The following is an 18,635-nucleotide window of genomic DNA, read 5'->3' as shown; positions in this document are numbered from 1 at the left end:
TTTCCCTCTCCCCGACCCCCCAACATTCCTAGCTTCTGAGGGCAGTGGAGCTACCAAGAGGGTCTGCCCTGCTGATCTTAAAACCTGACAGGGCCTGTTGGGAAGGAGGCAGTCTTTCAGAGATTTGGGGCCTAAGTTATACAAGCATTCCCAGTTAGACAAGCCTTTTGATATGAAACTATGCCAGGAATCCTGTTTTTTTTATTGATCGGTGAGGAGTTCGGAAAGCTGTTCCAGTCCTTGCTTATTTGAGGGTTAAATGTTTTGTTGTTGTTGTTCACAGAGCCTTCGTGGTTTGATTATGTATATGTTTGTTGCCTAAGTTCCTAAGTTACATTTTGTACCATAGGAGATTTGTTTTCTGTTTTTCCTTATGTTTTGAAGAAATAGATTCTGATCCCTGTACATATTTCTACATTTTGTTTTCTCTGCAGAATTATTGGTATGTTCATTTGCATGTTTTGGGCTGCAAGCCTATATTTACATACCCTTACTCAGGTGTAAGTATCATTCACTTCATACCACGGTAATGCATTCCTATTCATGTGCCATTGAAGTGTTGCTCAGTGTTCATTGTGTGCGTTTATTTCAAGGGGGGAAATGCTTAATTGTTAAGACCTTCCTCCTCCTCCTCCTCCTCCTCCTCCTCTTCTTCTTCTTCTTCTTCTTCTTCTTCTTCTTCTTCTTCTTCTTCTTACAAAGGTAGCCTCTATCTGCTCTTCTATTTGCTAATCGAGAGCTATTTGCCTGAAACATGTTGGGATTTATGCAGCTCGTTTAAATAAATTAAGGCCGAACTAGATGTGATGCTAAACACATGTCAACATTGAACAAGCCTGATTTTTGTTCTTTAAGCAACAGCTGTTGGGGCAGGGCAAAAGAGAGAGATTGGGGCTCTGGGACACAGGGAGCAGGATTTAACTCTCTTTCCCCTGTCATGGTTCTGATAAAAAAAAATCACTTCCCAAGCTGACTCAGGACTGGAAATGTCTGCTTCCTTCACTAGACTAATAACACCATCAATAATGAGTGGTGGTGGTGGTAGAGGCAGTCTGCCCCTTTTCTTTTAGCTTGAAATGCCATGACTTAAACCTGAGATGTGCTCTGCAGCTGAGCTATGGCCTGTCCCCCAAAATCTGAGCTTGCAGACAGATGTAGCCATCCTACGGCCAGTGTTGGTCAACTGCTGTCAAGAATGCCAAAGGCAGCTATGGGAATCTGATTCCCAAAAAGAAGCTTATGAAACTGAACTGGGAGTTGGATGCTTCTCGGTATCACCTGCTGGTTGATGATCCAAACATTTAAAGGAACCAACCCACTAGATGCATTGACGTTGGTCAGGGCGGGTGTCAGGAGCAGGTCAGCAATAACTCACATGGTGCCAGTGAAGTTAACTATCTTTATTCAAAGAATCAAAACAGCTCAGGAGGCCAGGCCTAGTGAGTGTGGCAACTCTTCCCAGTAGGTCTAGCCCCAATGAGGCATTTGCAAGAACTGAAGGTCCCCACCTTCCCACAGTACCCTAAGTCTCCTCCTACCTCAGGTCCTTCCCAAGCAAGCCGAGACTCCGACGCTTTGTCTGTCTTTGCTCTGCCCTCTTCATACCTCTTCTGATTCTGGGAGACCAGGGGGAGAGGAGCTAGTCTCAAGAGGAGGGGGAGACCCCCTGGCTTCTTCACCAGCCTGCCTCATCTCTGCCTCTTGGTCTTCCTGCTGTCCAGCCTCTGCTTCTGTGTCTGCTTCTGCACTTCTCTCTGCCACAGACTCCACCTGCTCCTTAAACCCTGTTACCTCTTCACCTTCTGACAGCTCCTCCGCCCAGTCTGCTTGCTCTTCTCCCTCTGACCACTCGTCATCATCCCACCACCCGCCCTCTGGCTCTGAGCCTTCTTCCCATGCGGGTTCCCCAGTTGGTGCCTCCCACCAGTCCCACCAGTCTCTGCATCCAGCCAATCCATGAAAACGTCCATGGATATGACACCACAAGTGACTGGTTTTCGTTTTTGAAGATGAAAACCATAAGGCAGGCCTTGATTAGGCTCAAGCAAAACAATTCTTCTCTCGTGAAATGCACACTGAAAGAGCTCTTTGTATCTGATGGAATACTGAAACAGGGCAGAGAGAATCGCAAAAGACAGTGACCTTTCTCCTATGTTAATATTTAATCAGGCACTTGACCTCCAGGATTACAAATTAACAGTAATTGGGCCCCAAAAGATTTTCTCTTCCTTACAGAATTTTTTTTTTATTATCCCTATTTGAACATGCTACTAAATTAGTTCTACTATTTTTAATAGAAGAGAATTTGTTTCTAAAAAAAATACAGGTAAGACACAATGTTAAGCTACTCACCCTGCCTTTCTTTTTCTAAAAAAATAGATATCCAGATGTACCTAGAATTGCCACCTGGCCAGATTTAAATTGGCTTGAGCATAAGCAGAGATGGGGTGAAATTCATTTGAATAAAAACCTACCTAATTTGCACGTCCCACAACAATACATAGACCAAAATGCAGCTGTCCTTCAGAATTCCCACTTCTCCAAATATTGCACTATGCATTTCTCCAACCCAGAACTGTGTACAAAAATGCATATATTAGGGGAAAGTCTGCATGAAGATGCATATATTAGTGAAAACAACATACAAAAATGCATTGTGTTTGGGGAAACGCTTGCAAAAACGTGCTGGGCAAAATTGCATCCAAAAAAGTGTATATTAGGATAAATTTTCACTTAAAACTGAACTTTCATGAGGGTTTTAAAACCACCTCTCAGATTGACACCTGGCACCATGGCCACTGGGGCATAAAGTTGGACACCAGTTGGCTTTTTGCAGCCATGGTGTCTAGCTATACCATTTCTGGGTTCAGAAGCAATATTTCTAAATAATAATAATATAAATACACAAAATCATTTTAAAAAATTTTGACTGGACTGTGTCCATATTTTTCCTGAGTGGTCAAACAAACTGTGGCTGGTGTCAATAAAAGTGCAATAGAAATGGCCTGGGGCCTTCGCAAGCTTGTGTGTCACTGCACACCCACACCCACACCCCAAAATGGCTGAATTATCATGCAACATAATTCATATTGATGGCTAGGGTGTTACATGCATTCATAACTAATATGAATAATTCATACATTTCCGTCTCTGCCCATATGAAGCAGAATGTTTATTGTGGATAGACTTAAATTTCCAGGATAATGTGCAATCTTACATCCTTATTTTTATTACAAACCTCCATAGCGTTTATGAATGTCAGCAGCAGTCCTTTCCTGTCTAGATGCATTTTTATCGCATGATCACCCAACTTCTGAGGGTCCCAATCCATTTCCAGTTCTCTTTAAGATCGCCATCTCCTGGATCAGCTCACATGTTGAGGTTTTATAGGAGGCAATAAGAGAAATCGACAAGTTGGGCAGCTCCTTGGGACAGGGATCTTCCTCGTGTCATGGAGCATCGCACCAAAAATCGGCTGCTTGTGGTGACTTAGATCCACTACTACTGCAAAATGGCCCTTTGAATAACAGGTTCTTATTCTCGGCCTAGTCTTATACAACTGATATAAATCAACCAGGCTGTCCCTGATAGCAGGGGAAAGGGACTTGTTCAATCCACACAGCAGGGAATTCAATTAACATGTGGTGTTATTACTCATTGCAGGACCATGAGGAATCCCAAAAGGCTCTGTCAGCTTGCTTTACTTCTTTAAGTCTTATTTAACCATATACTCTCCTCCAGAAGGCTGAAGCCTCAGAATGGTACACTCTGGAAGCAAGTTAGGCAAGGCCATTTTTTTACAAAAAACACAACCTAATAGTTGTATGGCCAAATGGACACCTAGTGTCAGATAGTGGGCACCTGGTAGATACAGTTGGGACATATAACTTTCATATAGTGAAATGGAGAAAAAAATGTCAGGACATTGTGAATATGAAATCAATTGTACTGGATACTTTTCAACTAAGAGTAGACCCACTGACATTACTTGACCTAACTTAGCCATGCTTATTTCAAGGAGTCTTCTCTAAGTAACTTAGTTGAATCACATCCAATTGTTTAAGCACTATATATATATATATATATATATATATATATATATATATATATATGATGAAGTCACAAGCCTAATTTCAAACACTATTGTTAGTTATATACTAAGTATATCAGCAGTTATATATAGATATAAAAACTCCAAGAAAAACATTTTAGTATTAGGACTTTGCAGTGGATTCAAGTGAATCTTGAACTGAAGTGGGATCATTTGGAAAGATTCCAGACTTGTCGAAGGCAAAGTGGGATCTGTCCAATACACCCCAGACTGAACCAAAGACTTCTGAAGTGCCTCATGGCTGCATTGTAGGTACACACTAGACACCCATTTAACATGTCTTATAAAATGGCCTGTGTCGTGCAAGTAGGGTGGTATGATACTGCTTTATACTAGGATAAGGGCCTAGTCTTTTCAAAACCTGTCACTGCTATAGCAGTAGCTTTATCTATCCTGTCCTAAATCAATTTATCTGCAATAAAAAGTTGCATACCCTGAAAGGGCAGGGTCCCAAACCACATGGGCATTGCCAACACACAGCTCCTCAGTAAAGTCTCGATGAAAATAATGTGAGGAGGGGTGCCACAGTTTGTTGGTGAATCAACTGCTTTGCACGCAGAAGGCTCAGAGTTCAGTGCCTGGCAAGTCCTGTTAAAAGGATTGGATGGGTGATGGGAAAGACTAAGCGCCTGGAGAGTCCTTGCCAATCAAAAAGGATAACCACCTACATACGTTGAAAAAATGCACAAGGGGGATTGTGGGGCCTTGTTGACTCACCCCATCCACTACGCCACATTGCCACCCAAGCATCCAGCTGGCTCGTGAAGGGACTCTGTGTGTGTGCTGATGTACCCATGTAGACCACCTTTACATGAAGGGGGATTCTGATTCTGATTCCTCCGTTCCTTGAAGAGGACACAAATACAGTGGTTCCTTGGTTTAAGAACAGTCCTGTTTAAGAACGATTCGGTTTACGAACTCCGCAAAACCGGAAATAGTGTCCCGGTTTGAGAACTTTACAACAGTCTAAGAAAGTGCACCTCAGTTTAAGAACGGTTTCAGTTTAAGAACGGACTCCTGGAATGGATTAAGTTCATAAACTGAGGTACCACTGTACACATAGAGCTGTTTCATATGCTAGCTCAACATGCAGATGCTGGGGCAGGTGGGGAGGATGAGTTTGCACAGCTCTGCCCCTCCCTCACATGTGCTTTCAGTGCATGGGATTTGTCACCTGCCCACCCACTCCCCACTCCCAATAGATGGACAAATAGTTTGTGCTGGTATAAGGCAGCTTTGTTCCTATGTGCGTTAGGACTCCCCTGCCCCCAGAAGGAACCTGCAGCAAAGCAAGGGGAAATACTAACCCAACAATATCATGCAATGCATTTTACCCCAAACTATAAATAACTGGTAAAGCACAGGGTGGAAACACGGCAAAGCTTCCTTCTGGATAGTGTATTTTGAGTTTGATGAAACATCAAAGGTTGAGTTAATGGAGGGGGTCTAGTTTGCAAAGTGTGTAAAGCCTTGCCAGCCACTGTCAGCACTGATTGTATTGAATGGGTTTCCATTGATCATAGGTTTTAAAGAGGGTGATCTAACTGATGGTCCAAAGGGTGAAATTAGATGTGAGGATGGAAGACCCCTTTTTGCACAACCATCCTGTGAAAGGTAGGGAAGCTTCACTATTACAAGTAGCATGTACTTGTAGTGAACCCTCCTTCCTCTCCTGCCTTATCTCCCCTCCATGATAGTTGGGCTGAGGGCTGCAGTTGGGTTTGGCCAACTCGTTCAGGGCCACATGCCAGCAGTCGTGGCCAAAATGGACATTCAAGTTGTCCCATCATCATGCTAGGCTGGGCAGAGAGGCTTAAACCTATTCTCCCAGTGCCTTGATGGGGAGGACAATCTTTATCTCTGTCCTTCAGCAGAGCCGAGGCAGATATTTTCCTACCCATCACAGTTATGGCAGCTGATGAGCAGCTTAAAATGGCTTGGCAGGCCTGAACCAGGCCACGGGTTCACTGCTACCTCAATCATCCACTTTTCTCCCTTCCTGAGCCAATTCCAGTATTATGGCTTCTGTTTCATTTCTTTCCATATATATATACACCAGAGCTTGTCGGGGCTGGAGGGGGAAACCCTGGCTGCTCTGCCGGCACCCGGGGTTTCCCCTGCCAGCCCCAAAGAACGGCTCAGGAGCATGCATCTGCGCGCAGCCTACCCGGTGCTCCTGGGGCTGGCGGGGGAAGCCCTGGCTGCTCTGCCGGCACCCGGGGTTTCCCCCACCAGCCCCAGAGAGCAGCTCAGGAGTGTGTCGCACTCCGGCAATTTAGCTCCAGGGGCCAAACATTCACTCTATAAGATGCACAGACATTTCCGCTTAGTTTTTAAGAGGAAAAAAGTGTGTCTTATGGAGTGAAAAATACGGTATCCTGTGTCCAATATTTCCTCAGTGCCAGTGGCCAGATTGTGCTTGGCTTGGAGACTTTAACACATGACAAAATACAGCTCCTGACATTTTTCTTCTCAGCCAGTGATGCTGCGGAGGAGCAATCCAGGGAATCCCAGCTCCAGGATTTTTTTTCATAGCAGGAGTTACGACATCATCTGTCAGAGCACCAGGGTAATTGAAAAGACTGCCCTTGCTCTGGCGAATGGGTGAGATGACATGAGCCTTTCAAGTTTGCTTGTAACAATTTAGCACAAAAGGAAACAAGAAAATTAGGGAAACAATCATACAGAGGCTGGATACGTTCTTTTATTTTACGAGGTTTCTCCTTCACACCAGCAGTTTATTTTAAATAATGCTTTTTTGCAGGATTGTATGGATTTCCCTTTAAAAGCTATAACAAAAGTTTCTAGGGGACCACATGCCGGCAATGGGTGTAGACACACCACTCTCTCGCACGCAGGCCCACCTTTCGCTGAGCCGTGCAAATCAGTTGAGGAGGGACTTGTTGCATTCTGATGCATTCCCATCAGAACGCCAGGCTGAGCAGAGAGGTCTAAACCTCTGTATTTAACGTAGCACAACATTTTGCTGCCATCACCACAATCAATTGAATATTGAAGGGCCATCAAAAATTGGAGGGGGGCAATTTGAACCCCGGGACGCGGGTGGCGCTGTGGGTAAAACCTCAGCGCCTAGGACTTGCCGATCGCATGGTTGGTGGTTCGAATCCCCGCGGCGGGGTGAGCTCCCGTCGTTCGGTCCCAGCTCCTGCCCACCTAGCAGTTCGAAAGCACCCTTAAGTGCAAGTCGATAAATAGGTACTGCTTTATAGCAGGAAGGTAAACGGCGTTTCCATGTGCTGCGCTGGTGCTGGCTCGCCAGAGCAGCTTCGTCACGCTGGCCACGTGACCCGGAAGTGTCTCCGGACAGCGCTGGCCCCCGGCCTCTTAAGTGAGATGGGCGCACAACCCTAGAGTCGGACACAACTGGCCCATACGGGCGGGGGTACCTTTACCTTTTAATTTGAACCCCTAAGCAAAATGTTAGCCATCTACAAGAGGCCCAGCCAGATGGGCGGGGTATAAATAATAAATTATTATTATTATTATTATTATTATTATTATTATTATTATTATTATTATTATAAAGGTTGCATTTATCTTTTGCTAACATCCACTGTGTTTTACAACTTGAAGCTATGCAGTCAGAACTGAGCACCACTGAGTTCAATTCAGCTTATTCCCAGAAAGTTGTTCATAACTTTGCAGTCACGTTAATCCTAATATATTGGTTATTCTGTTATATACTGCTGGTGTGTGTGTGTGTGTGTGTGTGTGTGTGTGTGTGTGTAATAATGGATTAACACAACTGCCTGCATTTTTTTGGATTTGTATTGGAAGCATGTCTATTAAATCTTGACAGTGTGACTATGGAGACTTCACGAGGAGCTCTTGCACTTCAAAATGTACCACTCCACCCCTATTCTCAACAGCATTATACTTCACATTATATACAATATGCAGCTACTCCTACAAATATGAAGTCTTTTAGAAATGTGCAGGTAACGATTGTTGACTTGCTCTTTGGCAGTTTGCAGAATTTCTCCCTGCATGCCGTGTTAGCATAGCTCTTTGATGCCTTCTGATTGATTCTGTGTTTCTTGGTGACATATCAGTGTTTGATGATATTCACATGCTCAAATCATCAGATTGTGTGTGCATTCTAAGACTGAGCGTATTCCTTTTGGCCCTGCATTCAACATCATCACTAGGTGATGTGCTGGCTCGAAGTTCAGAGCCATGGCATCTTTTTGTGCTTCTTAAAAGTCCACATTTGATGTACCCCTGATGGTGTCTTTCCAAGTCTTTTATTGCATTTCCCACCCTGCCAATGATTTATGGCTAGTTTCAGCTTTGAAGTTACAACCAAAGAGAAAATCAGGAACTGTGTACCCGCCACATGGAAAGGCCTGCTTAGCATCTTTTTATTGTTCCGCACGTACATGTTCTCTACCATTACGGTTGTTATATTGGCCACATATATAATGCACAGAAATTTAGCAGATCTCCCACCCTTCTATCTGAATGACTTGTGAAATCTTGTTGTTTTATTTTGATGGGGTGGGTGGGAATAGTTGTTTCTCTGGTGATGACATAGGTTTGGGCTCCAGATCTTTCCGTGTTCTAATACAGTGGTTTCCAAATCTATCAGAGTAGAACTCTCCCCCCCCATGCCTGTCATAGAAGCCCTACATATCTGTCAGGAAACCACTGCAAAAGATTGAGGTACACTCAGCTTCCATTACATACCGGCCTGGTTTGTTGGACCTTCCTATTATTCCACTGGAATAATAATAATAATAATAATAATAATAATAATAATAATATTTATTTATTTATTTATTTATTTATTTATACCCTGCCCATCTGGCTGGGTTTCCCTAGCCACTCTGGGTGGCTTCCAGCAAAATATTAAAATACAATAATGCTTCAGATATTAAAAGCTTCCCTAAACAGGGCTGCCTTCAGATGTCTTCTAAAAGTCTGGTAGTTGTTTTTTCCTTTGACATCTGGTGGAAGGGCGTTCCACAGGGCGGGTGCCACTACCGAGAAGGCCCTCTGCCTGGTTCCCTGTAACTTCGCTTCTCGCAGTGAGGGAACCGCCAGAAGGCCATCAGTACTGGACCTCAGTGTCCAGGAACAAAAAGTTCCTTAGAGTACACCCATGCTCAAGCTGCAAGGAAGATTGATGCTGGTGCACAAATTGTCTCTTGGGCTCACACTACATATGTTATGGGTGATCCATGATCATATTTTTACTTCAACTTCAACACAGCTGTAGCAGGGGTCCAAATCTAACCAGAGAAGTGGCACTGGGGAGCAGGACTTTAATCCTTTCCTTGACACCGTTCTCCTGATCTAAGCCACCCCATTGCACCCCATCCCTGACCCGTTGTTAGCGCTTTCAGCAGAAATGGACATGCATTTATTTCCTCCTCCACCACCTGCTTTGTTGGAGCTAATAGATTCAGGACAGCGATATTTAGGTTAGGGAAGCAGTATGGCAGAAAGAGTTTAGAAAACCATGCCAATCCCCTTTGGATGCTTTAAGTAAAAAAATAATAATATATGTTCATTGTCTGGCATAGTTTAGGGAAGATTGTCTGACAGAGATAGTAGGGTGTCCTGCTTAGAGTGTTGGACTAGGGCTAGGGGGACCCTAATTTAGATCCTCACTCAGCTATGACCGTGGGCATCTCTTACATAGCCTACCTCACAAGCTTGTTGTGTAGATAAATAAGGTAGCGTGTGCACAGCCATGCCCTCCTTGTAGGAAAGGCATGTTATAAATGCAATAAATAAATAAAACCACTAATCTCCTTACTGAGGAATCCCTTGATGAAGAACCTAGCATGTAGCATACCAACCATAGCTGTTGCAAGCATAAATACTTTATTATCGATGAATGTATAAAAAAGCAGATCTTACCACAAATCACAGGGTTTGGTTTTTAAATGCTCACAATTATTAGAATGTTTAGGTTTTATTTTTTCATTGTGCAAGAGCTTTTCAATGTACCATGAGCTACAGACATCATTTGAAATGTAATAGACTGAACTTGATACAGCAGTCAGAGGAAGGAAGAGCCGTAGGTGAACTTGGGATGGCCCTTGCTTGTATGGTCTATAAGGTAGTTCCCATGCACATGAATGGAGCTCCCATTAATCTCTGTGGATCTTGTGCTGAATAATATCCTGGAGGATTTTTGCATAAATGAAAGGTATTGTTACCTACTCTAAACCTTCTTGAAAAATTTGATTCCAGGCTAATGCTAAGATAATAAATCAGGATATCATACCTGGGGACATTTAACTTTCAAAATTCTGTGCATGGTTTCCCTTTACAAAACCATGTTGACTTTTCTCTGCCAAACTATGAATGCTGGTTGTTTCTTGACTCTGCTTTCTGTGCCCAGGCACACACTAGCTAATAATTTGTTATTCTGGCAACCTTTTAATAAACCACTAATGTTGCATACGGAAATTCTCTTTTACCATTTCAGTGGCAGAGATTGAAATGACTGAGTGAGATTTAAGCACATTAACTGCTCCCGCTGAAAATCACTGTGCTTAAACATGTGTAAATCTGGTTAAAATTTACTCAAAATCCTTGTAATGAGGAATAATATAAGAAACGTTTACTCTAGGGTTTAATTATGAACATCTAACAGTGCAGACCTCTATACTGAGTAACCCTAAGATCGACTTCTGAGTAGACATATACTGTATGGGATTGCATTGTTTGTTTCTATATGTTAAATATACTATTACCATGCCACCATCCTGTTTCTCTATTGCACGAAAGGTAGTTTCTATCCATAAAATGGGTGAGGAAATCCACCTCTTCTTCTTAAGGCATAAGTATCCTCGAGTTCCCAAACTAGGCATCATCCATGCATGGCATTGTATCATTCCTGTTGCAACCCCCAAAGTCAAGGTGTGTGTGTGAACACAGTGACCAGTCTTAAAGGCATGCTTAGACTGCTGAAGAAAAGAAATAACCTCCAATTTTGAAAAATGTAATAACTATTGACTCCTTTGTGTGTGTTTTACCATGTTTTCCCAGGCAAATTTGTACTTGACAGCCATATGTCCTTTAAAACAGATCCATAACTCTTCAAATAACCCAGATCATTTTTCCTCAATCTCTCCCTCTCTCCCTCTCTCTCCTTCTTTCCCCTCAATCTTTCTCTGTCTCCCTTTTTAATGCCCACATCTCCACTATCAGGAACAAATATGATTTCTGATTGAACATCACTTTATTTGCCAGTTCTGTGGTCTTTTCTTATCTTGTTCCACACTTCTCAGGCTTTGTGGTTAAATTATGTATTAAGGTCAATGTCAAAACACGGAAGATCTGTAATCTACAGGGAGCTCCCTTTTATTCGTTATTACAGTGAAGGCTGTGCGCAACTGTCAGGGAGCTTGGGATGTGCTCAGCATGAGGCTTGCTACACAGCAGGGCTCTACAAAGCCTCTCTCCTTGTTCTCCCAGGATGAAACCCTTGATAGATTTACCCAGATAACCCATCTCACTTTAAAGCTCTCTTGTCTCTGCTTCAATCTGAAAGCTGTCAAGTGCACCTATATAGTAATGTCATAAATCAAACGTAAAATGTGTACACTGGAGACATCACGAGTGTCATGTATTCACTTGTACTTTGAGATTTTCTAAAGTAAAATGGTGTCAGAAGAAAGAAGGCTGGGAGGGGTGGGCTGTATCCTTCTTTTCCTGTTCCCCCTTAAAATAAAATACAAGACTGTTTGAAAAAGGTTCACGGTAAACTTTTTATTATTATCATCTGCGTGGGTGGGGGGGGGTACTTTTGTAGTCTACACATTTTTGTTTATCCTAAATTAATCAGGGACAGCTATTTAGTAAACAAAAAGGAGGGGAGAGAGAGAAAGGAACGGCAAAGATATCTATCTCTAAGCATTGAGATTTAATGCAAGGCTGTGTATTGATTTTGCGTCTTTGGTTTTCTTCCTGACAAGCATTTGTCAACATGGATTTGTATTAGTTCCCAGGCTTGTTTATTAAAGACACATCCTTCTTTCCCTGCACCAGAAACAAAGCGGGTGCCTAAAACAAGACGCCAGGCAAGGCAAGGCAGAAGATAAGTTCTCCTTGCACTTAAGTTTTCCCTTAGCCACAAATAAAGGAAACTTTCATTTTGTATCGCAAGTAAAGGGTGGTACTTCATCAGAAGTGCCTGGTTTCTTTTCCTAATGTTGTACTTGCAAGGTGAAATGCTTTTTATAACCAAATAGCTTAGAGCAAAGCTCTCTGCAATGCTTCCCGTTCACATTCTCTTGACTTAGCATTGAGCCATGTTACTGCCTTAAAAAGAAAAAAAGCTGTACTAAAAATCTCATGCATTGGATCCTCTGCCCATTTTCTGAGGGAAAGGGTTTTTTTAATAAAAAAAAAAATCATGTTATTAGTCCTGTGATAGGACACACATGTAAGGCTTCATCTGCCTACAGAAATGGGTGATTAAATTCCAAAGATTTCCATGGACCTGAAATTGCAACAAACTCGTGCTGGATTGCATCCAATACTGTTCAGCGAAAGTGGTTTGCTTCATCTGTGAGCCCGTCAAATGATGAGATAGCAAGTTATGAGCAGGCATGTGTAAAGCAGCCCTTAGTTAATTAGTGAATAGCCTGTTGTGTTCCTATTCCCAGAAAACTGGGGATAGATTTCTGGAGAAGGTACCCTATAATAGTGTGTTTCATTTGCTATAACCCTCCTAGGGACCTTGGGCTGAACAGTGGGTAATAAGTTGTAATAATGATGATGATGATGATAATGATAACCTCCAGTGTACTCAGTATCCCAGCTGGACACAAACAACCTAATCCTAGGTTTATTTGTTTGCCAGGAGGTAATTTCCATTGAGTTCATCAAGAAGAAAACTTAGGATGGCAGACCAAATAATCTCCATGTTACAAGCACACCATCACACCTTACAGGTTAGTCCACTTCCCAACAGCTTGCCAAGCTTTCCTTCTTGCCTTTTTTTTTTTTGGCAGCAAACCATGACAACAGGATGGAAAAATAAAACTAACCACAAATAATCAAGAACAAAATGCCTAGGGCTATCCCTGCTCCCCACACATTAAAAACAAGATTAATTCTCCATTAAGTGCTTCCCAGATGTTGGGTTGCGTTGCGCATTGTAAAATATGGAGCCCATCAAGCCTCATTCTCCACTCTGCTACAGTTCTATGTGGGAGAATACCAAAAACAAAAGACACAGATGCCTGCTGTATCGGCAAGTTCCCATTTTACCAGGGCATGCTGTAGACAGAAATGACTTAACAGCAGCTTTTGCTGCCCTCTGCTCCCAAGCATACTCCTGAACTCAAATCAAACGCCAGTAAGCCTAGCATTCAAATTCAACCCTTTTATAGTCCCATCAAAATCAACTAATCCAACCCCATTATGGCCCCATCACAATTCCTGCTTCCCATGTTAACACAAATAAAAACTTAGCATTCTATATTCTCTTAGCCAACAGGGGGGTTATTGAGGAAATTTGAGGCGTATTACAATGCTTTCTTTCCAAGGTAGTTTCATTAAATATGAGACTTTATTATCTTCATGGCCAAGAAAACTCCAAGTGTACAAAATCAATCTGGCAACACAGATTCTATTGACAGATTTGTTTAAGGAATGTAATTTTTGTCCTTCTTCATTGCCAGTGTGTGGAACTTTGCCCCCAATGAGGGCTCTATTCCCCAGTGGAATGTTTTGGGGGCTACATATCAGCAGTGTTTAGTGCCAGATCCACCTCACTCTCTTTCTCCCTCTTAAGATCACCACCAGGGCTTTCCCCCCCAGCCATAACTCACCAAATCTCAGTTCTGGCACCTCTCAGGTGGGCACCTTTCCATTATAAGAGAACAAGGGAGGTGTTCATGGTGAGTTCTGGCCCTCTTCTTCTAGGAATGTAGCACTGGTCACCACCACACACTCTTGGAAAGTGCCTTCCCACAGAGCACACTTCAGGAGCTGCCAAATGGTAGGGGCAGTGAGGACAGAGGGGTAGGGCTGTGGTCTGGAGCAATGAAGAGGAAACTCCTGTAGCCTACTCCAGCAACAGGGCGGGGGGAGTGCCACAACTCTGGGTGCTGCGCAAGAAAAGAGGGTGGTGTGATGTAACATATGGGAACTTCCTGCATGCAAAGTGGCAAGTCTACCACTGAGCTGCAGCCCTAACAATCTGCAAAGTTCTCCCCTCAGGCAAGGCCTGCCTGACCCCAACTTTACCATAGTTTTGGCGTGGAGTTAAGACTTTCCTCTACTGCCAGGCATCTGAGCATATTTGAGGTACTGGCTGTTAATTCCCCACCTCAGAATTGGATGATTTATAATTGTGTCAGTGGTGCTTTTTAGCAGTTTTATAGGTTGCCATAATCTGATATGTTAACCTGTTGACAGTATGATTATGTCTCCATTTTTTTTGTATGTTTTAAATTTTTGTAGCTTGTGGTTGGTTTTGCTTGTGGCTGGTGACTAAGGATTTCATCCAGTATTACTCAGAACAGACCCACTGAATGCAGAGAAGTGTAGTTGTGCTATTTCATTTGAGTGGGTGCACTCCAAGTTGGAAGAGCATTGGATGCAACTCTGAGAAATTTAATAAAGTAAAACCTACCTAGCCCTATACACTACCTATCCCTACTCATGGGGGAAAGGGTGGCTGATTCTTAAATATTTTGCACAAGAAATTCCAAAAGGAATTCAAAACAGCAAATAATGAACTGGAATAGAATTCAATGCCACAGTTTATGGCAAATGTTTCATCATTGCAGCTTTCCAGAATAAAGAGTTTCCCCACTCTCCTCTTCCCGCATGCTGTTCTGGGATTCTTCACACTCCCTGCCCCGCCAATGAGCAGGATGCATGGGAGACAGCCCTGTCACATAACCGGAAGTCCTTGTGCAGGCGTCAGGCGTCAGGGAATCCAATCCCTCCACGGTAGGCTGCCAGGAATAGATAAGACAAGGAAAGTTCTTACCAATGTCTTTTATTCAATATTCACAGAGAGAAGCTTAGAAATGCAGCCTCTTGAAGTAATGGTGTTGCTCCGAGTAAATCTCCACCACCACCCCCTTCTCTCCACTTCCTCAATCATCAACAGCACCACCCACCTTACAGTGGCCGCTTAGGGCCATTCGTCTCTGAGCCCTTTGCTCTCCTACTTTCAATGTTTGCCAGGTTCTGGGAGAAGGAGGGTCTGGAATGCTTTCTCGTGATAAGTGTAAGCCAGCTGCTCCGGTTCTGCCTCCTGCTCCTCTTTTCCCATTATTTCCCAACTTTGCCCTTCATCTGCCTCTGAGCTGTGACCTCCCGCAAACCACTGTTGTAAATCTAGACTGTCTTCCTCTTCTCTGGAAGGTTCAGGCTGGGGAGGCGGTCTCCACCATTCCTCCTCTGTCCAGTCCCTGACAGCAGGGCTTCTATTGACAAGACTGGCTTCTCATCCATAGTACTCCTGGTATTTAATACACTGGGCATAGCATCTGTATCTGAGTCCTAACATTATTGGGTCATCTCCAATGTTAGTCATACTCAGAGCAGACTTATTGGACATCACCTTATTATGTTTGTGATTTGCTATTTCAGTGTGAGGCAAAAGCCAAAGTATGCTTGTAGACAAGACTACAATGTTCATTGAAGATTTTCTTGCTTACCTGTTATTTACATTATTTTCTTTAAAAACCGAAACTTCGGAAAGATACAGCTATTTGCAACTAGCCATTAATATCTCTTGTGCAAAGCCTCCACATCTTGCAAACTTGTCTGGGACCTACTGAGATAATTTGAATAGCTGTTGCTTTTTCAAGTTCATAATATTTTATAAAATCAAAGAAACATTAATGAAATGGAAAAGACAAATAAGGTTACATTTCTTTTCTTTTTTAAATACATCAAAAGACATTGACCTAGAAATACATAAATGCATGCATAGAGAGTAAAGTGTAGGCTAGCTTGAGCTTAACAATGTCATCCTCGTTTTTAAAAAAACTGTTATTATGCAGTTTTCATTTTTACTCAAAACAGAAGAACATAAAAAAAGCCCTTCTGGATCAGGGCAGCCAGCCAGCTCAGTTGGTAGAGCCGGAGATTCTTTAACCCACATTGGGTTAAGGATTCCTTCATTGCAGTGGGTTGGACTGGATGACCCTCTTGGTCCCTTCCAACTCTATAATTCTGTGATTCTGTGCCTACAGGAAGCCCACAAACAGGACGTGAAATCAATAAGCCTCTCCTGCAGTTACTCCCCAGAAGCTAGCTTTCAGTAGTATACAGCCTCTGAACGAAGAAGATGTCTACTCCTCTTGCACAAGAAAGTTATTCTCTTCCTCTCCGAGACGTATCTCAGCATTGCCAAAGAAGAAGTGGTCTAAAAGAATTTTTTTAAAAAGAAAATATACAAGATTGCTGGTTTTTACCATTTCTTTCCCCCCATCCTCCAGAGTATAGCATTTGGTTAGAGATGTCTTCAAGATCTTACAATCCCTTACAACATCTAATTGGGGGAGAAATCTGTTCCAATAAACTCACCCAGCGTCATTTTCCAGCACCCACGCTTTCCACTTTAACGTGGGTTCAGAAGATACATGCTTAAGTCAGAGTTGTAAAGAAATGGTCCCGAAACACTGTGCATTTTTTGGAAGATCGTTGCAGACAGTGTGTGTGTTTGGGCTTTCTTGTGGCCTACGCTCTTAGATTCTTAGGACGCTGAAGTGTCGGCTTTGCTGCTAACTCTGCTTTGCATATCTGCTCACACTTCACAAGTGGAAAGCCATGGCGCATCTGAAGCAAAACTCATTTGAAGAGCCACAAAAATATCTTCTGACGACCAGGCCTAATTAATGCCTCCACGGTGACCTCTACATCTAGCCCATATCAAAAATATTACAGCCGAGTTTATTCAACATGAACTTGAGATCAGGCAAGACCTGGTACTAATGAATACTAATGAAGAGTAATTACTGGAACTCTGCCACTGAAACCCATGGCAGAAGCATATGATAATTGGATTAATACAATCATTTGCAGAACTTTACACAACCCCCTCGAAAAAAGAAAAAAGAAAGAAAAAGAAAGTAGAAGAAGCAGGAAGAATTGCAACTCAAACAATAACCTTGTTGTATTTATTCCCATGATTCTAATCCACCTTTGGGTCTTCTCTTGTGGCCCAAATAGTTCTACAAACACAGAGGCATTCAGTAATATAACGTGGATGATTGGTGTTACAATTCTGGATCCCCACCCTCCTATAAACATATATGAATGCTGTTTAACCTACACATAAAATAAGATGGAACGCAGAGAATTTGATGGACCGTTATGGTATATCTACCTAGTGGGAAATGGAGAAGTCAAGTTTAGGGCACCATCTCCTGCTCATGGAAACTCTGCCGGTACCCAGTGTTCAGAAAGGCTGGTGCCTTTCTGGAAGAAAACAGCTGTGATGGCCAGTCACAGGAAAAACAACAAAGAATATCGTGGTGCCTTAAAGACTAGCATAAAGCTTATGTGGCAATAACTGTGTTGGTGAGGTGGCCCAAGACTCGCTATTGTTTTACATGATGAGTGAAGGATGCATCCCTTCCCTTTATCACTCAGATGTTTTTTTATTGACCAATTGTTCCACCACATACAACAGCCCTCGTTCTGCATGCAGTACCCTGCATGGTAGAAGAGAGGGTTGCCTGTTCCATTTCTGCACCCTGTGCTGTGTAGCCTATCACCAGCCCAGGTATGGATGAAACAGATCTTATTGTTCAATTTTTATATATTTACACCTACACTGAGTACTTTATATAAAGGGTGTGCAGAAATGTTATGAATGAAAATATGATGACTTGCATGTGTGAAAGAACCATCATGGGTCAAGCGCTATATGGGAAACTGCTGTATCATCACTTTAAAGGTAAAGGTAAAGGGACCCCTGACCATTAAGTCCAGTCGTGGACGACTTTGGGGTTGCGGCGCTCATCTCGCTTTATTGGCTGAGGGAGCTGGCATTTGTCTGCAGACAGCTTCCGGGTCATGTGGCCAGCATGACTAAGCCGCCTCTGGCGAACCAGAGCAGTGCACAGAAACACTGTTTACCTTCCCGCCAGAGTGGTACCTATTTATCTACTTGCACTTTGACGTGCTTTTGAACTGCTAGGTTGGCAGGAGCAGGGACCAAGCAACAGGAGCTCACCCTGTTGCAGGGATTCGAACTGCCGACCTTCTGATCGGCAAGCCCTAGGCTCTGTATCATCACTTTGCATAACCTTAAATCAATATTGTTCAATTGAAACAATTCACACAAGCAGCGGCAAATCATCAAGCGATAAGGCATCTAGTGATGTAAGTCAGTGAGGGGCCACAAAAATCTATCTTCCCTCACTCACCCACCCCTTCTTTTCATAGATCTTAAAAATGAAAAGAGGGTTGGAATATCTATGACATCTGGCAGTGACTGGAAAAGAGTAGATTCAGGAACAGAACTTAGATTCGGGAGAAAGAAGATTAACTTGTAAAATAGGAAGGCAGC

The 18,635-nt window shown here is 42.9% G+C and overlaps 1 long non-coding RNA gene across 1 annotated transcript in view; it reads left to right on the top strand.

Moving 5' to 3' along the window:
- Positions 1-432: 432 nt before the first annotated feature.
- Positions 433-18,635, top strand: part of LOC308588628 — a 39,782-nt gene continuing 21,579 nt past the window's right edge. Inside the window, exons 1-2 of the long non-coding RNA XR_014008836.1 lie at positions 433-500; positions 12,954-13,044. This is a non-coding gene — a long non-coding RNA (uncharacterized lncRNA). The remainder of the gene's footprint in view (positions 501-12,953; positions 13,045-18,635) is intronic.

Source organism: Podarcis bocagei (assembly GCF_964188305.1).
Source record: "Podarcis bocagei genome assembly, chromosome: 6".
Classification (NCBI taxonomy): Eukaryota; Metazoa; Chordata; class Lepidosauria; order Squamata; family Lacertidae; genus Podarcis; species Podarcis bocagei.
The sequence above is the reverse complement of the archived record's forward strand: the minus strand, read 5'-3'. Positions and strand labels throughout refer to the sequence as shown.